This window comes from Heteronotia binoei, chromosome 21 (genome assembly GCF_032191835.1).
Source record: "Heteronotia binoei isolate CCM8104 ecotype False Entrance Well chromosome 21, APGP_CSIRO_Hbin_v1, whole genome shotgun sequence".
NCBI classification, from domain to species: Eukaryota; Metazoa; Chordata; class Lepidosauria; order Squamata; family Gekkonidae; genus Heteronotia; species Heteronotia binoei.
Genome location: NC_083243.1, coordinates 142303957 through 142323392, shown reverse-complemented (window position 1 = coordinate 142323392; position 19436 = coordinate 142303957). Strand labels below are relative to the sequence as shown.

General features: G+C 43.3%; 1 long non-coding RNA gene across 1 annotated transcript in view; it reads left to right on the top strand.

Moving 5' to 3' along the window:
- Positions 1 to 18355, top strand: part of LOC132589373 (uncharacterized) — a 47536-nt gene extending 29181 nt beyond the window's left edge. The window contains exon 4 of the long non-coding RNA XR_009556592.1: positions 17899 to 18355. This is a non-coding gene — a long non-coding RNA (uncharacterized LOC132589373). The remainder of the gene's footprint in view (positions 1 to 17898) is intronic.
- Positions 18356 to 19436: the final 1081 nt, after the last annotated feature.

Here is a 19436-nt window from a genome sequence, read left to right as displayed (position 1 = left end):
AAGAGATCTGAGCCCGGAGTTCTAACGAGCCAATTAGCCAGCAGTATATCTGGGATCCTGGCCTCAGGCCAAACTGTGCTGGCAACAAGCGAACACCCTTGGATGTGTCTGCGTCTCGCACCCCTTGCTTCGGACAGAACCTGTGCATTCCTGACCCGGCCTGACTCATAGACTGGTATTCTGGACTCTGGCTTTGCTTATCGGACTGGCTTAGGTATCGTTTGATCTCGGCTTTGCTTCCCGGCTTCTGACTCTCGGCTCTGTTTCCCGGCTTCTGACTTTCGGCTCGGCTCCCCGGTTTCTGACTCTCGGCTTCCCTGACCAAGCTTCCGTCTCACCCTCCAGCCTGCCTGTTTACGTTATCAATCAACTGGACTGTTTTACGACCACTCCCTGTGCTTCGCCTGAGCTGTCTGCGAGAGGTCCTGGCTCGTTGCCAGGACGATAGCAGCCGCAGCTTCGTGTCAGAGACTCGGGCCGTGACAAACGTGAAGTTTGGCAGCCCAGGTAGTGGTGCAGCCCCAGGGGGTAAATAATTATTTGTGTTGGTACAGGATTGTATACATTGGTGGTCATTAGAGAGCCAGTTTGGTGTAGTGGTTAAGTGTGCGGACTCTTATCTGGGAGAACCGGGTTTGATTCCCCACTCCTCCACTTGCAGCTGCTGGAATGGCCTTGGGTCAGCCATAGCTCTGGCAGAGGCTGTCCTTGAAAGGACAGCTGCTGTGAGAGTCCTCTCAGCCCCACCCACCTTACAGGGTGTTTGTTGTGGAGGAGGAAGATTAAAGGAGATTGTGAGCCGCTCTGAGACTCTGAGATTTGAAGTAGAGGGCAGGATATAAATCCAATGTCTTTTTCTTAATCTGGGTGGGCCATCCCTGAACTGTACTGGTGCTGGCCTTGATAGTGGGTGGGTCTTGAAATGGCTTCTCTAGGAGGCCATGGTTGGTAATGTTAGTTTGTTCCCCTTAAGTAGGTCTCTCTTTTTTATAGGTTCTCACTCTGGTGGGTAAATGACTATAGGAAGACACAGACTCCAAACTGATACAAACTAAACTGCTAATTGAAAGACATACACTACAAAAGCAAATTGCAGACTGAATCAGATGAGTGCTGTGTCACTGTTTGCTCTGACTGCCTGGGTGTGGGATAGGAACCTGTTGAAAGAGAACATGTAGTGGTGAACTTACCATTTTCCTTGCTGTGACATCCATGCTGTAACTGTTGGAAAAGGGGTCTGCAGTCATGTGGTGTGCTACAGTGACTGCTCCAGGTCACTGTGTCTGTGGGAGACAAACATGGTGTTCCCTTACAGTGGCAAAGGTGCACCATCTGCGGGGAGGCATATCAACTGGAGACTACTGGCCCTCTGAGGCTGTTTCCCTCACCCATCTGCCCTGCTGGGTACTTGTGCTCCTGCATAGTGCACCCATTGCCTGAATGTTTGTGAGCTGCCACTGTAGTGCAAGATCTGTCCCATGCCCTGTACTATTTAACTTGGTATCTGACCTGGGTTCATATTGACCCCTGGGTGCCACCTGTACTATTTAACTTGGTATCTGACCTGGGTTCATATTGACCCCTGGGTGCCACCTTGGCCATTGTGGGTGGCGACAGGGGTTGACTGGGGACCAGTGTGTGCTGAGGGCAACACTTGTCAGCCTCCTGTGGGTCTTGAGGCACTGGAGAAGTTGTAGTTGATGGGGGAGGTTTTTCAAATTTCCATGGATGTCAGTGGCTATACTGCAGATTATTCAGACATAGTTGCATCATTGCTGGAGGAGGGGTGCTCCCAGGTCGGAGTGGCTTAGGTTACACCTCTGGGCCTGCCACCTTTTTCACCAGCACAGACAGTGGTGGCTGCAGTGATCCATCTAAGAACCACTGCTCTGCCATGCCACTGCTCAGCACCAGCACTGTGACTACACTGGTGTATCTTCAGTTTGCACTGGTGTGTCTCCAAGATATACTTGTGTGGCAGCCAGTCAGCACACTGTGCACTTTAGCATCTACCCACCTCCACCCCAGATTGTGCTGAATCACCTTTTTGAGTCACCGTCAATATTTATGGCATGCAATAGAGAGGAATTGAAGGAATCTTCTCTTGATTTTAAGGATAGGGAACCATAACACAGAGATACATCTTCTAATTTTTCCCCCCAAGAACATTCTATTACCATTAGAAGTTCTGAAGTATGTCTGTAGCCAGAAAAGTTATGAGTGAGCCAGTTAACAGTTGTTGGAATAGAAACCATATCTCTAAATCACAAGTTTCCATTTTTAAAACTGCAGTCCAGTTGACATTCATGATGCATATCTCAGTAGTGAAGGGAAAGGTTAAACAAGGTAGCAAATGAACCATTTTCTAGCCACACTGGTGTTCACACTATGATGACAAACTTTGACATTATAGCACGATAGACCTTGGTTTTCTAATCTCTATTATTAAAGTGTCTGAAGTAATGATGTTGTTACCTGTCAGTCAATGTAGAATTCTCATAAAAGACTGTGAAATTTTCCTCCCCTATTAGTGGACAATATCAAATGTACCAGAAACATATGCAAAACCCCTGTACAGAGACCTCTTTCCAAAAAGATCCCATGCTCAACTTTAGTAGAGATTAGCTGATTCTTGTGGCATAAGATTTTAAAATGACATTGATTTTTTAAAAAAATATTTATACGATTACTGAAAAGCAGAATTATCGATTTAATTTACACAGAATCCCAGGTTTCCCAACACAAATATGGGGCCAATCCTTCTTGTACTCCAGAAAATTTGAACACTATCTCAAATCTCTCTTACAGCATTTCCTAGTGATTTTTTAAAAATCTTTTTTCAGTATCTGAGAATAATACATGAATGATGAAGCTAAAACAACTTCACATGACCTCAAAGATATGTTAGTAGCCTTTGAGATAATATTCAGGGAACATAAATTCTCATCCAAGCCTTCAAAAAGGTATGAACAAAATATTTCAGAATGTATTTTTGATTTTAGTATGCCTGGTGGTTTAAATGGCTGTAGAAGTAACTTTTTAACAATTGAGTGAACGCCAGTTCAGAAGAATACTTGGTAGTCTTTGTAATGAAGCATGAAAACGAAGCTGTCTCAGGTGACAAACTTGCTTAGAAGGAAGTTTGCACAGAAGTCTTTACCTTGAAGGTTTTTCAAGCTTGAAAACATTAGGGTATGGGAAGCAATTTATTTTTCAAATTAGCATTTCACAAAAGGTTGCTGTATGTTTGTTTTATTTATTTACTGATAACAGAATTCAGATGATTTTAATGTTTTTATTTCTCCTGGTCTTCAGGGAAGAGGCAGGACCTGTGATACAGCTAAAATCCTGACAGTGCCTTTGGTTACTAAAAGACATCTGATAGTTTGAAATTTTTAATCAGGGATGCAAAAATGGATTTTTGTGGAATGTATTGCTAAAAACATAAGATCAACAAGAAAGAATTCTTTAAATGATCTGGGAGTATGAAACTGGCTAGTAAAGCAGTTGGACTATAGGGATGTGCATTCAGTTCAGCTGAACCGAATATAACCCCGAATACCCCCTGATTCGGAAGTATTCGATGCCAAACACTTCTGAATCCAATTTCCCCCTGTGGTGGTATTCAGAATTCAATGGGAAAGGTGGGAAAGGAGGTTTTACAGTCTCAGGGAAGCTGCTTGCAGCCTTTTCCTGCCTCTCCCATAGCCTGCCTGGGATCAGGGAGGGAGGGGGAGGGGGAGAGGAGTCCCAGAAGTCAATCAAAAGCATGCATTTGCAAAATGCATTGTAAATGCATGCATCTTGCAGGGCTGTTGTGTTGCTGATGGCTGGGCTAATCCCAGCCAGAAGCAACATTGTTATTTTGTTTTATTGGGTATCCAAGTAAACACTGTTCTCTGGTCAATCACAGAGCAGTGGTATTTTTTGAAAGGGCTCTGTGTATGGCCAGAGGACCTTTTTAAGGAGTCTGCCTGGATGGACTCCCTTACTGCTGCTGGACTGTGACTGGACTGAGAGAGAGAGACTGTGCTGCACTGACCCTTGACTTCAGCTGCTGCTGCTCTCTGTCTCAGCCTTCTTGCCTGACCTGGAAGACATCCAAAGGTAAGTCTTGGGGTTCTTGTTTTTTACTTAGGATATAAGTAAAAGGACTTTTTAAAACTCAGAGTCCCTTTACTTATCCAGATTTGTGTGGGTGCCTTATTTGCAGTTAAGGGGTTCTGTTGGGAGTGGGGACCTGGGGTGTGGGGTGGTGGTGCCTAATATCTTACTTTAGTAAAAGGACTTTTAAAAGTACAGTGTTCTTTTACTTTTCCTGATTTCTGTGGGTGCCCTGGATTTCTTGGTGTTAGGGTGAGGGTTGTTGGGGGAGGGGGGGTTGGTTAAGTTTTATTTTTAAAAGTCAAGTTTTTTATTGTTTTAAGAGGATTGGATTCATTGCTGCTGTTGGTTTGCTGTTGTTCCTTTTTCCTTCTGGTTCTGTTTCTTGGGGGGGGGGGGTTGGTCTAAGTTTTGTTAAAAGATAAGTTTTGAAGAGTTGGATTTGTTGGATTTTTCAGTTGGATTTGTTGCTGCTGCTGCTGTTGTTCCCTCTTCTGGTGTACCTTTTTCCTTGTTCTGGTTTCTGTGGGGGGGTGGTTTGGACTAAGTTTTATTGTTAAAAGTTAAGATTTTTACTGTTTCAAGAGGATTCTCTGTTGGATTTGTTGCTCCTGTTGGGTGCTTCCTATTGCCCCCTTTTCCTAGTTGTGGAGGGCAGTGGTTTTTGGTCACTGTTGCTGTTTGAGATTCTTTTTGGTTTGTGTCTTTGGGCTGTTGGTTCTTTGGGTTCTTTCTGTTGTTGAGTGAAATTTTGGGGTTTTTAAATTCTCTCTGGTTGCTTGTTTGGTGTGAGGGAGTTGGTGGGTGGGCTGTGTGGGGTGGGTTAGCTTGGTACCCTTTCCTGTTTTTAAAGGGGTTTTTTTGCATCTGTGTTTTTAGTTTGACTAGGGCCAGTAAATAGGCTGCCCTACTAATAAGGGTGTTTTTAGGGAATGTGTGTTTTCAAATTTTTAAAAAAAGTTAATCCAGTTTAGGCCTTTAGCATTTTTCAACTAGACTAGATAGGGGCATTTTTTTTAAAAAAATTGTAGGTTTCTTCAAAAAGGCAGCGTGACTAGGCCAGATCAGGCTCCCTTTTAAAGAGACTAGGGTTGCAGTGGAGGGGGAAGAGATGGAGACACATGTGGTGCCTCCCTCTTAGCCCACTTCCCTCCAGCAGCCACTGAAAGCCAGTGCATTCTTTGATTTCCATAGGGTAAACCATAGCTTGTCTCTAGTCATAGGGGTCACCTGATTTCTAGTTTTGCAAGAAAATCTGGTTTGTCCCAGGATCTAGTCAGGAGAAGTTTACCTAAGAGCAAAGCAGTGCTTATAACAAGGATTGCCTTCATCTCAAGGTAGCTTTTTAAAAACTGTAGCCAGGTAGAGGGAGAATCACCTGTTTTCCTAAACCCTACCAGACTACCCCACCCCTTAAAAAGGAAAGGTTAGGGACCAAAAAACAACAACAACCAGTTTTGGTGGGATGGTTTTTAAAAAGTAGTCAGGCTATCTGTTGTTTCAGGGTACAGTGTAGTGTGAGTTAGGTTTGTTAAAACCCCCGCTGTCAATTTAGTTTGAGACTGTCCAAGGGCGACATGAGTGGCAGGCAGCAGAAGAGGGGCCCTGGGGGAAAGGCTAAGGAGAAGACTAGAGGGGAGGAGGGGAGGAAGAGGACTGAGGTTTCCCCCCCACCTGTGCATAGGGCCACTCCACAGCCTCCTTTCAGCACTCCAACCTCTGGCCATAGTGTGATGAAGAAGGTCCACCTTGGGCCCTTCATCGAGGCTACTGCTGGAGCACCCCCAGCAGAGGTGCCATTAGATGCTGGCACTGAGCAGGGGTCTGCTGCTCAGGCAGTCCCTCCTTCAGCTGATGTTGCTCAGCCTCAGCAGCCGGAGGAGGGGCAGCAAGAGTACCATACCATACCATACCAAACCTTTAATGGCATAATAGATTCAGATAAAAATACACAGAATATAAAAATTTAAACATTGGAGATAAAATCAAAATAAAACCGAGCTTACAGATACATTCAAACATGGTCAGAATTAAATTTAAGGATGTCAGCCAGAAATTTTGCCACAGCCTCACTAACCACCCCCTCAGTATCACTCAATAAATAATAACAGGGTGGCAGAATAGACAAATCTGGAGAAAAAGAAAGCTTGCCAAATAAATCTTTACGGAGGTTATGGTAAAAAGAACAATCAAGCAATATATGCTGGATTGAGTCAGGGGTATTCGCTCCACAGGAGCAAAGTCTGTCGGCTAAAGGGACTCGCTGATATCTCCCTTGTAAAACTTTGGAGGGAAACGCGTTTAGTCTGGCCAACATAAATGCCCTGCGATGACTTGAAGTGGTTAGGTCTGATAGATAATTGGGCATTTGGCCACAAAAAGCATAAAGACCTAAGGAAGCTGGAGAGCAAGTATAAGGGAGAGTTGGCCGTAATTTCGTTTCCTCCAATTCCCACAGTCTCAGTTTAATACATCTGAAGATATATGACTCTTCAGAGGTAGAAAAATCATCTACCTCTAACCCCAATTGATTGAGTTTAGACAGAAGCACTGCTGTCCAGGACGAAATATATGGGTCTCTTTTCATACAATCAAGAAGGCTGTTGGGATCTGTTCTAAAATGAATTTTGAGCCAGAATTTAAACACTGCAATCCAGGCTTTTGTCTCCACCAAAGACTGACCCACTTCAGAGCAGAGAGCAAAGTAGGACACACATTTTGGCAAACCAAGAATTTGTCTAAAGAATGAGGCTTGAATGCCCTCCACTTTCCTGGTAAAAGCTGAGATCCATATAGGGATACCATAGAGGATTTGGGCAAGCGTTTTGGCTTTGAATACTTTAATAGCTGCTGGAACTAATTGGTTGCCCCTTGCAAAGAAAAACTGTTTAATTTGAGCAGCTGAACACTTAGCCAAGTTGATGGTGTTGTTACGATGTGAAACCCAGCTTAACTTGTGGTTAAAAGTGATCCCCAAGTATTTAAAATTTTTTGTTTGCTCGATTGTTGAATTGCCAATAAACCATCTCTGTGGGCCCCAGCAATTTGAAAAGACAACTACTTTAGATTTGGTATAATTGATAGTAAGTGAATTACAATTACAGTAGTCATAAAAGGCGTTCAAATACCTTTGCAGGCCCACTCTTGTACAAGAGAGGATGGTAGTGTCATCGGCATAAAGTAATAAGGGGACCGCTCGGCCTGCAAGTTTAGGCGGATGACCATTGATAGGGGTCAAAAATTGTGCCAGGTCAGTTAAAAATAAATTAAAAAGGTGTGGGGCCAGCACACAACCTTGTTTTACCCCCTTTAACACTGGGATTTTACTAGTCAAGTCACCGCTAGAAGAAAATTTCACTTGGCAAAAGGTATTAGAATGAAGTTTCCTCAAGAGAAACAGCAAACGAGGGTCCATTCCCAGGTAACCTAGCTTGATCCATAGTTGGGCTCTATCTATTGAATCAAAAGCACCCTTCAAATCGATGAAGGCAGCATATAATTTTTTAGACCCGGTATGCATATATTTTTCAGCAAGGAAGGCCAGAGTGCAGCAGTGATCCATAGCAGATTTGCCTTTGGAAAAGCCAATCTGTTCAGGACCTATGATGTTGCCTAGGCGCATCCAGTCAGTTAATCGGAGTTCTAAATGTTTTGCATACAATTTGCCCACTATAGATAATAAACTAATGGGGCGGAAGTTTTCTGGTAACTCCAACCCCCCCTTTTTGTATATTGGGATAATTATAGAGTCAAGCCAAGAGTCAGGGATGGAGCCATGCAGATCGATAAAAGAGAACAATTTTGCAAGGGGCAAGAGCCACCAATCGGCAAACTTTGTGAATACCTCAGCGGGAAGGCCATCAGGGCCAGGTGCTTTACCCGCTTTTAAATCCTTCAATAACTCACTGATTTCCTCTAGAGTTACTGGAGGCCAGACCGGCATATCAGTAACTGAGGGGTTTGCTAAGATAGGAGGGGATACACATGGGGCAGCAAAAATGTTAGAGAAGTAATCAACCCATGTTTGCTCAGAGATATTTGGGTCAGTAACAGAATTGTTTTTTAGATTACCTGAAATGATTCTCCAGAAGGCCTTATTATCGTTAGATTTTATCGAGTGGTAAAGTTGGTCCCATTTATTCTGAAAGAAAGCTTTCTTTTTGGATGTAGTAAGCTCCAGGTAGGCTGTCTTGTAAGCAATGTAGGCCTTAATTTTTGATTGGTCTTTGGAGTGACAAGCCTCTTTAAAATGAGCTCTCAGTTCTTGTTTCCAAGCTAAACAATCTGTATCGAACCAGCTGGAGAAACTAGACCTAGACAAGATCACCGGTTTAGCTTTGGCACTACAATAATCAATTAATAATGAAAATCCTGAAAGGATTGAATCATCTGAATTGGAATTTATGATTGAATCCCTTAATCTGCATAGCGCTTCAGAGCCAAAGAGGGAAGAAAACTCCCTTTCTAGGGCCGGGGACCACTTGATTTTTTTTAGAACATTCTCAGGGGCCTTCATGGATTGGGAAGGTGATACCATATTAACCTCCAGATCCAATCGTAGGGATAGAGTTAGGGGCAGGTGGTCACTTTCTGTGCGCGGATCGATGTAAAAGTTATCGATAGATGACAGAAGGTTGGGTGAGCCCACACAAAAATCTATCACACTGCAACCCCTTGTGGAAAAAAAAGTAAAGTCATTTGCAGCTGGAAATTTGGAGAGACCATTAAATATTATAACATTGTGCGCTATGCAGAATTCAATTAATCTAAGACCCGCCTTATTGGTTAAAGTATCTTTAGAACAACGGGGTAAACATAGTTGTAGTGGAGGGGATTCAACCGCTTCAAAGCCAAAATGAGAGATCCATTTCTGATTGTTACTGCCTATCCGAGCATTAAAATCACCAAAAATCATGAGCTGAGCAGTATGGAATTTCCTAGACAAAGACATCACATAGTCAGAAAATTTCTCCCAGACAGCATCAAACTCCAGCTCACCATTAGAAGGGGCTAAATAAACATTAATCATGATTAGGGTCAGTGCTGGGGAGGACAGCAATAAAGCCTGGGCAATTGGCGGGCAAGGATCCAAGAGGATCACCTTAAATGGTAAGCTGGATTTCACCAAAGCAGCCATGCCTGCTTTACTGCGACCTTTAGAGTGAGATCTATAAGCGGGGAGATTAAAAACTTTAAAATCCGTCAGTCTAAAACTGTCTTCTGCCCATGTTTCCTGAAGGAAGACACAATCAAAGGATTTCAAAAAGTCCAAAAAATCTGAGTCATTCGCTTTACTCTTCCACCCAGCAATGTTCCAGGAGATGATGTGGATCTTCCTTGTGGCTTCCCAATTAGGCATCTTAATGGATCCCGTGGTCAAGCTTCTGGACAGTGTGTATGATGCCTTGATCTTTGCAGCATCTGACCTCAACCATCTGTTGGACACCTGGCCAGGGGGAAAAGAATGCCTGCTGGGTCAGTAGCCTGGGAAAGAGGGGTTGGGTAGGGACCCAGAGTTCTGACAGCTGTTTTCTACCCATGTCAGGTGACCTCAGAGAGCCCTTCCTCCTATATCTGCTGGCACCATTTCTTGAGGACAAACTACCAGATTGTGCTGCCCACAACCAAACCCACTGTCAGACACTCATGGTTATTGAACAGTCATTTGGCCAGCTGAAGATGCCTCCACTATACAGGAAGCTACAAGGCCACACAGCGAGTTGCCAAGCTCTTTGCCATCTGTGCCATGGTCATCCGGCAATGGTTGCCAGTGAGCCCTGCAAGGGAAGTGCTGAAACACCCCTGAGCTGGAAAGCAGGGTGATGGGCAAGAGGAAGAACCAGTGGGAAGCCAAGATATCAGGGGCAACACTGAATGCAAATGAGTATGGGAACACATATGACATAATGACCACCATGCCACCCAACCCATAGGTATGATTAGTTGACTGCCTTCCCCCAATGGAGTCCTATGAGTGTTCTGCAACTGGAATGACAGCCCCCCAAACCACTGATTGTAGTCCTAGGGGCCATCATTCCATTCTGAGGCTGTCATTCTAGTCCTAGAGCAGTCTATCTTGGACAAGAAAACCACATCTGAAATCCACTCCACATTTTTATTGTAGCTTGTGTGTGCTGTAATATATTGCAATGAACCCATGCAGGTAATTGGCATTCTTGGCTCCCATTATCTCTAATGGACCTCCAAGCTCTCCTATTGTTTCTTATGGCAATCCTTTCTTTCATTTTAATACATCCCATCATAGATGGGTTGAGGAAAGAGTGAAGCAGGTAGGGCCACAAAACATTCAGAACCAAACAGAGACAATTGTGGCTTTACCCAGGCTCCAATTCCATGGAGCCATGGGGGAGACAGATAGCCTGGAACACACATCTCCAAGTGGGGTAGAACTGCAGGTGGAGAAGCTGTCTTGGTGCAACACTCCACTCCAGGTTGGGACAGCAGACTGAGCAGAGTGCATGTGGGGGAACAGCACTGGCCATTCCCAGAGGACTCTTTGTTGGATCATCACAGGAAAGCAAAACAGAGACATGTGCAGCAATGGCAAGTGGACACGAGTGCCATGTTGAGTTCAGCCATGTCTATGGTGCCTTGGCAGGCTCAAGCATTCCTGTCCCATGGGGCAGGACTTTGGCATAAACCCTCCTTGAGACAGAGGACGGTGTCATCCGAACAACACTCACCTGTCCTGTGTTGAAGTGCTCAGCAACTGTTAATGATCTATCCACACAGCAGCTTCTGTACAAGGCTCTGATCCTAGAAGATAATTAATCCAAGGGTTAGCAGGGAAGCTCATTTACTTAGAAAAGAGGGGCTTCTATAACACCCCCAAACCACTTATAAGCTGTTCTGGGGTGGGGGGGTGTTACTGCAAGGGAATAAGCTTACAGTCCAAAGTATAACTGAAAACTCCCTTCCCCAGCAGTTCTTTTGGGAAACATACCAGGGACCTTTCTCCTTCACGTGTGAAAGGCCATGGAACTGGGAGGCTGTGATTCATGCCACTGCCACATGACTACAATGCTGCTGAGCTTCAGTTTTGGAGGTAGCATCTAGTCTCAAGCGAGGGGAATGCAGGAGCAGCTTTGGGTACCAGGTTCTTGCCTACCTGTCACTCTTAGGCACTGGGATGCTTTCTGGAACAAGCAGGAGCTGTACAAAAGAGACGGTCTCCACTTGTCCCCGAATGGAACCAGGCTGCTGGCGCTTAAAATCAAAAAGGTGGCAGAGCAGTTTTTAAACTAAATCTTGGGGGAAAGCCGACAGAAGATGAAATGTCTCTGGTTCGGGAGGACTTGTCTCAAAGAGATGAAGGGTTGGCTGCTATTTTTCCACCAGGTAACGGACCAGAGTTGTCCACTGTGATGGTGACAAACAGATGGTGTCTGCCAGAGTTTCGAGGCGGCAGGAGGAAGGTGGCGGGCCTAGCTTGCCTGGGAAATTATAGATGTTTGTATACAAATGCTAGAAGTGTTCGAAGTAAAATTGGTGAATTGGAATGTTTAGTGTTGGAAGAAAACATAGACATTGTGGGAATTTCAGAAACTTGGTGGAACAAGGAAAATCAGTGGGACACGGTGATTCCTGGATATAAGTTATATCGGAAGGATAGGGAGGGAAGGGTTGGAGGTGGGGTGGCTCTGTATGTCAGAGAGGATATACGGTCCAGTAAGACTGAGGTCAGAGAATTAGATTCACTTTTAGAAATGCTTTGGGTTGAAATAGAGGGCCCAAAAGGAAATTCAACTATGGGAATTTGTTATCGCCCACCAAATCAAAAGATAGAGGATGATTATAATATGATGGAAGGCTTAAAGATAGCGGCTAAACATAAAAACTGTGTTGTAATAGGTGATTTTAACTACCTGCAGATTGATTGGGTCAATATGTGTTCTGGTCGAGAGATAGAGTTTCTTGATGCTCTCAATAACTGTGCTATGGAGCAGATGGTAACAGAACCTACCAGGGGTGGGGCGATCCTGGATTTGGTCCTAAGTAATGCCCAAGACTTGGTGAGAGATGTAAAAGTGATTGCATCGCTTGGGAGCAGTGACCATAATGTTATTGATTTCATCATTTGTATAAATAGGGAGTTGCCCAAAAAGACCACCACAACCACGTTTAACTTTAAAAAGGGTATATACACTGAGATGAGGAGGCATGTGAGGAGGAAACTGAAAGGAAAGGTAAATATGGCCAAAACCCTTGGGGAAGCTTGGAGACTATTTAAAACTATAATCCTAGAAGCTCAGATAAAATACATACCACAAGTTAGGAAAGGCACAAACAGGCATAAGAAAAGGCCTGCATGGTTAACAAATAAAGTAATGGAATCTGTAAAAGGTAAGAAGGACTCCTTTAAGCGGTGGAAAACCAGTCCAAGTGAGATTAGTAAAAGGGAACACAGGCTGTGGCAAATCAAATGCAAGACTCAGGCAGGCAAAAAGGGACTATGAGGAGCATATTGCAAAAAACATAAAGACCAACAATAAAAATTTCTTCAAATATATTAGAAGTAGGAAACCACCCAGGGAGGCAGTGGGGCTCTTGGATGACCATGGGGTAAAAGGATTACTGAAGGAGGATAGGGAAATGGCTGAGAAGCTGAATGAATGTTTTGCCTTTGTCTTCACTGTGGAAGATGAGAACTTTTTGCCCGCCCCAGAACCACTAATTTTGGAAGGGGTGTTGAAAGACCTGAGTCAGATTGAGGTGACAAAAGAGGAGGTCCTACAACTGATAGACAAATTAAAAATTAATAAGTCACCAGGTCCAGATGGCATACATCCGAGAGTTCTGAAAGAACTCAAAGTTGAACTTGTGGATCTTCTAACAAAAATCTGTAATCTTTCATTGAAATCTGCCTCCGTTCCTGAGGACTGGAAGGTAGCAAGTGTCACCCCCATCTTTAAAAAGGGTTCCAGAGGAGATCCGGGAAATTACAGGCCAGTCAGTCTGACTTCAATACCGGGAAAGTTGGTAGAAACCATTATCAAGGACAGAATGAGTAGGCACATTGATAAACACGGGTTATTGAGGAAGATTCAGCATGGGTTCTGTAAGGGAAGATCTTGCCTCACTAACCTGTTACATTTCTTTGAGGGGGTGAACAAACATGTGGACAAAGGAGACCCGATAGATGTTGTTTACTTTGACTTCCAGAAAGCTTTTGATAAAGTTCCTCATCAAAGGCTCCTTAGAAAGCTTGAGAGTCATGGAGTAAAAGGACAGGTCCTCTTGTGGATAAAAAACTGGCTGAATAATAGGAAGCACAATACAAGAACTCGTGGGCATTCGATGAAATTGCTGAGCAGACAGGTTAAAACGGATAAAAGGAAGTACTTCTTCATCCAAAGGGTGATTAACATGTGGAATTCACAGCCACAGAAGGTAGTGGCGGCCACAAGCATAGCCACCTTCAAGAGGAGTTTAGATAAAAAATATGGAGCAGTGGTCCATCAGTGGCTATTAGCCACAGTGTGTGTATAAAAATTTTGCCACTGTGTGACACAGAGTGTTGGACTGGATGGGCCATTGGCCTGATCTAACATGGCTTCTCTTATGTTCTTATGTCAGTGCATGATTGCTCCTTTGTGTTAAACTTCTGGACATGGGGTAGCTTGTTAAGGTTCTGCAGTGAGCTACAAAGTACAGACTTTGCTCATCCTCATGGGTGTTTGCACAGAGTGCTCACCCAGTAGTGCTAAGTGCCCTCTCTGCACCTTTCCCACCACCAAAGTGCCACGCGGTTTGCTCTAAGTCTACCTAGCAGGGAGCTGTGAGACAGAGTCCTATGCTGTGTGCCCTACCTGAGTTGTAGGGTGTCCTGGCAAGGATTTTTGGAGGGCTAGAGGGTCAATTATTGAGTATTGGGTAGGAGGCATGGCCACCACAGGGGAGGGAAGTGACTACTGTGCACATAATTGACATCCTGAACTCCTCCAGGCATTTGGGGTATAGCCGGACTAGCGCGAGACACTTCGGTTTTTTACTCCCATGGGTGCCTATGGACTATGCCATGTTTTTGGTGGCATAACTTTCTGCCATTGATGGGGGAAGAATCCTGGTCTGGAATAGCTTAGGAAACCAACTAACTCCACACACACACACGCACACACAAACTGGTTTTCTCCCTTCCATGCCAGTGCAGGGACCTACACCTATGGGCAGTCACTGCAAGGCTACAACAGCACCCAGGAGCGGCAAGAAAGGGGCTGCTTCGGAATAGATGTACCTTATATTGTCATAATGATCAGTAATACAGTAATGTCATAATGACTAGTTTGCTCCCTTTTTGCTTTTGCCCCTCCCCCTTAGGATTGCTTGGCTCAATGGTACCAGCCAAACTGAGCATCGCTGCTGAGCCAATTCTATCCTGACTGTATCTGTTTTTGTGTTTTTACTGAAATGAGGTTTTTAATTATTTAAACTTCTACTGTTATTCTATGACTTGTAACCTGCCCTGAGCCTCTTGCAGGGAGGGTGGGATAAAAATTGAACAAAACAAACTGTTAGGAGTACAATCCATCCTCTGTCATAGTTTCTCTAGCACAGTCAATGACAGATACGTTTATTGGGTACTGAGGCAATTTTCTCGTCAGTCAATGATGCAGTCCCACTTTGAAATTTTTTGGGTGATAATTCAAGCAAAGTTGTATCTTTTTCAGATGTGTGCTTGCTACAGAAACAATAAAGCAGTAGCTGTGCCACATACATACTGTCTGAATGCAGATAGGGATAGAAGCTGCTTAGATACTTCATTGAATGGCAGATTTCTTACTTAAACAAAAATCATGGACTCCAACTCCAGATGACAATTACTGATTATAAATGCTGTCTTAAAAAAAAACAAAGCAATAGACCTTGTGATTGAAATATACATGCAGTAACCAGGGCTTTTTTTGAGCAGGAACGCACAAAAACACAGTTCCGACTGGCTTGACATCAGGGGTTGTGGCCTAACATGAAAATGAGTTTCTGCTAAGTTTTTTTTAAAAAAATCTCTATGTGAAACAATGGTGACATCAGGGGGTGGGGCCTAATATGCCAATGAGTTCCTGCCAGGCTTTTTCTACAAAAAAAGCCTTGGCAGTAACCCTGAGCAGTAACTGTTAAATTCCACTGAATTTTTTGTGGATGAAAATGGTTAGGATCAGGCAGCTAATTTGAAAAGTACTACATAATAAAACTTTGGATTTCTCTAAATCTCAAGAGAGCTGGGGCACATTATATTTTTATAATTCAGCTTCCACTACATTTCTCTGTAGTTAAAAGATATTTATGGTTTATAATTGGATACATTAGTTCTGGATAACATTAGTTGATTGGAATGATGGCATTTTCTTACAGTTAACATTTTAAAAAGATTCAGTAATGTTTCAAGATCTGTCATAATGTGATGAAGATACCATAGACTTTTAATGCAGACCGGAATTTGGGCTGCTCTTTTCTGCATCATTGAACCTATGAACACATTTATGTAGAGTGTATGAATTACCAGAGGATTAGTAATCTGCCACTGTAAAATTGTAGAAGTATGTAAGGCACATTATGGTTCATGCTAGGGGCAGATTTTGAAAGTAGTGAATTACATCAATGTTTTTTCAGCAATGATTTTAACATAAAATCCCCTATCTTCAAGCACTGTCAGAATTAATTCATTACTGTAAGTAAATATTTTATCACAAATATCACAAATCTTCCACCTTTTGTGTTCATGCAGTCTAGAGCCTGGGGTAAAAGTGCCTTCCTTGTCCTCACTTATTAATTTGTATGTGCTCAAATATATATGGATTTCTTGCACATGGAGAGTTCCCATTCATTTCAACTGAAAGAGTCAATTCACACTCCCAGTCAACCGAGCACAAGCCGCCCTGAGCCTGCTCCGGCAGGGAGGGCGGGATATAAATCAAATCAAATAAAAATAAATAAATAAACGATTAAGTTTCTCTAGGGAAATGGAAAATGTTCCAGGAAAAAGAGTTTCAGGTTTGTATCTGAGGTGTGTTACTTTAAAGAGATCACTGGATCAAGGCATATTATATGTTCTTAAACCAGTCATTTTATTGCAGGGAGGGTGGGTTTGCAGATTGTGGATTGTAGGGAGGGTGGGATATAAATACAAAAATAAATAAATGAATATTTTTCCATATTTTTTTGCAATCAAGCAGTCAAACAAAGAGCTACCTACCTATATGTTTCTTTCCACTGAGGGATACCAGTTTCCATGGTGAATTTCTTACCACCACATGGTTGAATTGTGAAACCGCTTATTGTGTGAACTAGGACCATCTGGTAGTGGTGTAGTTCACTGCCATTGTTTGGATAGGTGTTGTGGATGCGGACTCATGCTTATATTTCTTTACCAGCATTCCTGCCTGGTTCATTGGAGCCTTGAGGACTGAGCTTGGGGACTCTAGAACATTGGATAGTAGGATCCAAATCCCTGCTGCCCTGCTCCAACCAGAAGCCCCCTGCTGGTTCAAACAATCCAATGGCATCCTAGTGCAGGAACCCAGGACTATATATAGTTGGCTCCATTGGCCCAGTTTAGCCAGTCTTCTTAGCCACTAGTTACCATGCTGAACTCAATAAAGAGCTATGATCACAGCAACCTCATCTCTTCTGTGTGTTGAACCTACTATAATAGGATAAGAAAATGTAATGGATTTCCTACCTATGACTGAAAGCACTTTGATGCAGACTCAGGCAGTGCAACTTACTATGTAAGGAGTCGTGGTGAATTCTGATTGACAGTGGGAATGGGATGGAGTGGCAATTTACTGCAGGGATGTCAGTTCCCTGAGTTGAAGTAGTTCACACATATAGCAGCTAGAACACTATTTGTCCCAAACTGGAAACAGCAACCTTTGTTAAAAGTAGAGCTGTAGCTACACAAGAAATGGCATGTCATTCTAGTGGACAAGATATCTGTGTGAAATCAAAAAGAGTTTTAAAAGATAAGCTTTTGTCACGTTCTCAGGGCGCAGACAGGCAGTAGTCCAAAGCTGGTCCAAGGTCACAGTTCGGGAAATCAAACAGGAGCCGAGTCACCACAGCAAAATTATTATTATTATTATTATTACGTTCGACTTATATCCCACCCTCTCCGCAAGCGGACTCAGAAGCTCCACAAACCACAAACCAGAAGCAGAAGTCAGTGTCCAAAGCCAAAGGGTCAGGGTGCCAAGGAGTTCAAATCTGTCAGGAACTGGAATCAGGAAGGAGCCTGGATGCAAGCCAGGGAATCAACTTGTTGCTTCCACGAGGTTGCCAATTCCCGGGTGTGAGTTATATGGGAGCCTTAATCAGCCAGCTCCCTGGGTGGCCAAATTCTCCTAGCATTCGGGGCTAAGAGATCAGAAGCATTGGTGCACCTCATGTCTGCGTTCTGAGAGTCTTTTTCGAAGATGGTTCCGCATTCTTGAGATGGGAGCTTGGAGGAGACTGATTGTCAACAGCCGGGGAGAGTGATTGATGAGCCAGCTGTTGCTTCTTCGGCTGCGGCACTGGAAGGCCATCTTCCTGGTCTGTTAACCCTTCCAGCTCCCCTTCCTCAGGGCTCATGACAGCTTTCTTAGTACAAAGATAGTTACCTTTTACTGTGCATTGCAACAATAAGAACTTTGAGGAAGTTACAAAAAAGGTGTTTATTTAGATCAAACATAGATGTTAGATATAATTAAAGACATACAGACCAACTATTTTTATATAGTATTCCTTTTTCTACCTTTCTAATAAGGGCTTTTTTTTCTTTTTCTTTTTTTGACACAGGAATGCAGTTCCAGCTGACTTGGCCAGGGCTCCAGTTCAAAAAAAGGTCTCCAGCAGTAGGAAGGCACTTGGCAGTCACACACTCTCAGACTTTATGCTCTGTCCTATCTGCTGCCTCCAACCACCTACGGGCTTGTGAAGAAAGCAAGAGATGTGGAGCCACCCACAAACGCCCCTTCCTGGGAGAAACTGGGCCTGCCGCTGCCTGCTCCCCTGCATATGGCTCTCTCTCTCTGGCTGTGTTTGAAAGAGGGGGGTGAAACAAGGTCTCTCATTGGGCTGTGTGAGAACACACATCCATGAAATGCAGCTGATGGCACTGTATTGTTCTGTGTCAATATGTAGAAAGTAATCTACTGAACAGGTGGCATCACTTCTGGTGACATCAGGGGTGTGTGGCCTAATATGCAAATGGGCTTTTTCTACAAAAATAAATAATAAAAGGAAGTAATGTGTATGTATGCCAGTATTTGTTTTTTTGCAATTTGGATTATCTGAGTTTCATTTCAAATCAATGCAAGACATTATGGCTTTAATTCTATGACATCATTCCCTTATGTCATTGTTCCCCTTCACACCTCTCTCTGGCCACTGGGAAGGTTTTCCTCAGCTGTGGCATGCACCTCCTCCACTGCAAGGAACCTTTACCTAAGGAGAACTGTGAATGAGGCAGTGGAAGAAAGCCTCCACAGCAGCTGGAGAGAAGCACAGGGGAATGATTTCATAGAATCTGAGCCTATAGCTTCATAATATTAATTTTTAGTTTCATTGGGATTTAAAAAAATAAAATGTAAGCCTTTCAATTTATCTCCCAGCCTCACAAGTCACAGATACAATCCCCATTTATTAGAAATAGCAGAACTTAAGTCAGACAGACGTCAGGACTGAGCTTTTCAAAACATGTTTTTAAAAGTAAATAACAGGCTTACCTAGCTACTTTGAAGACTGGGCAGAGCTGCTGGGATTTTTTTTTTTTTGAAAATATTTTTCTCCACTGTCTAAAAATTTATCACTCCTTTGAAGCTGCAATTAGTCCATTAGAGAAAGACAGATATATACACCCCAAGTCTCCATTAATGGAGATTTCTACAATAGAGAACAGATTCCAATTTATTTTTGCTACCAGAACCAGCCTGCCTTTTATGCAAGGTACCACAGACTTACATATTCCTTTTTCTCTGTGTCTGCCTTCTTACCAGCTTGTACTTCTTTTGCTTGGGAGATGGGACATAACCATCATTTCATGAAAGCAGCATTGCTAGGCCATGATTGCTTGCAGAGAAGTCCATGCAACAGATGAATTTGCCTTGCTGCAGCCTGTTCTAGGCATGCATTTTTAATTACACTCTGTATTAGGTAGGTAGGTAGGTAGGTAGGTAGTTTTATTTATATCCCGCCCTCCCCGCCGAAGCAGGCTCAGGGCGGCTGACAACATCATTCAATTATACAAAAACAACAAAACAACAAAGTTACATTTAACGTTAAAATTCTAATAAGTTTAAAATTGATTAATTAATTAGTAATAAAAGTGCTAGTGC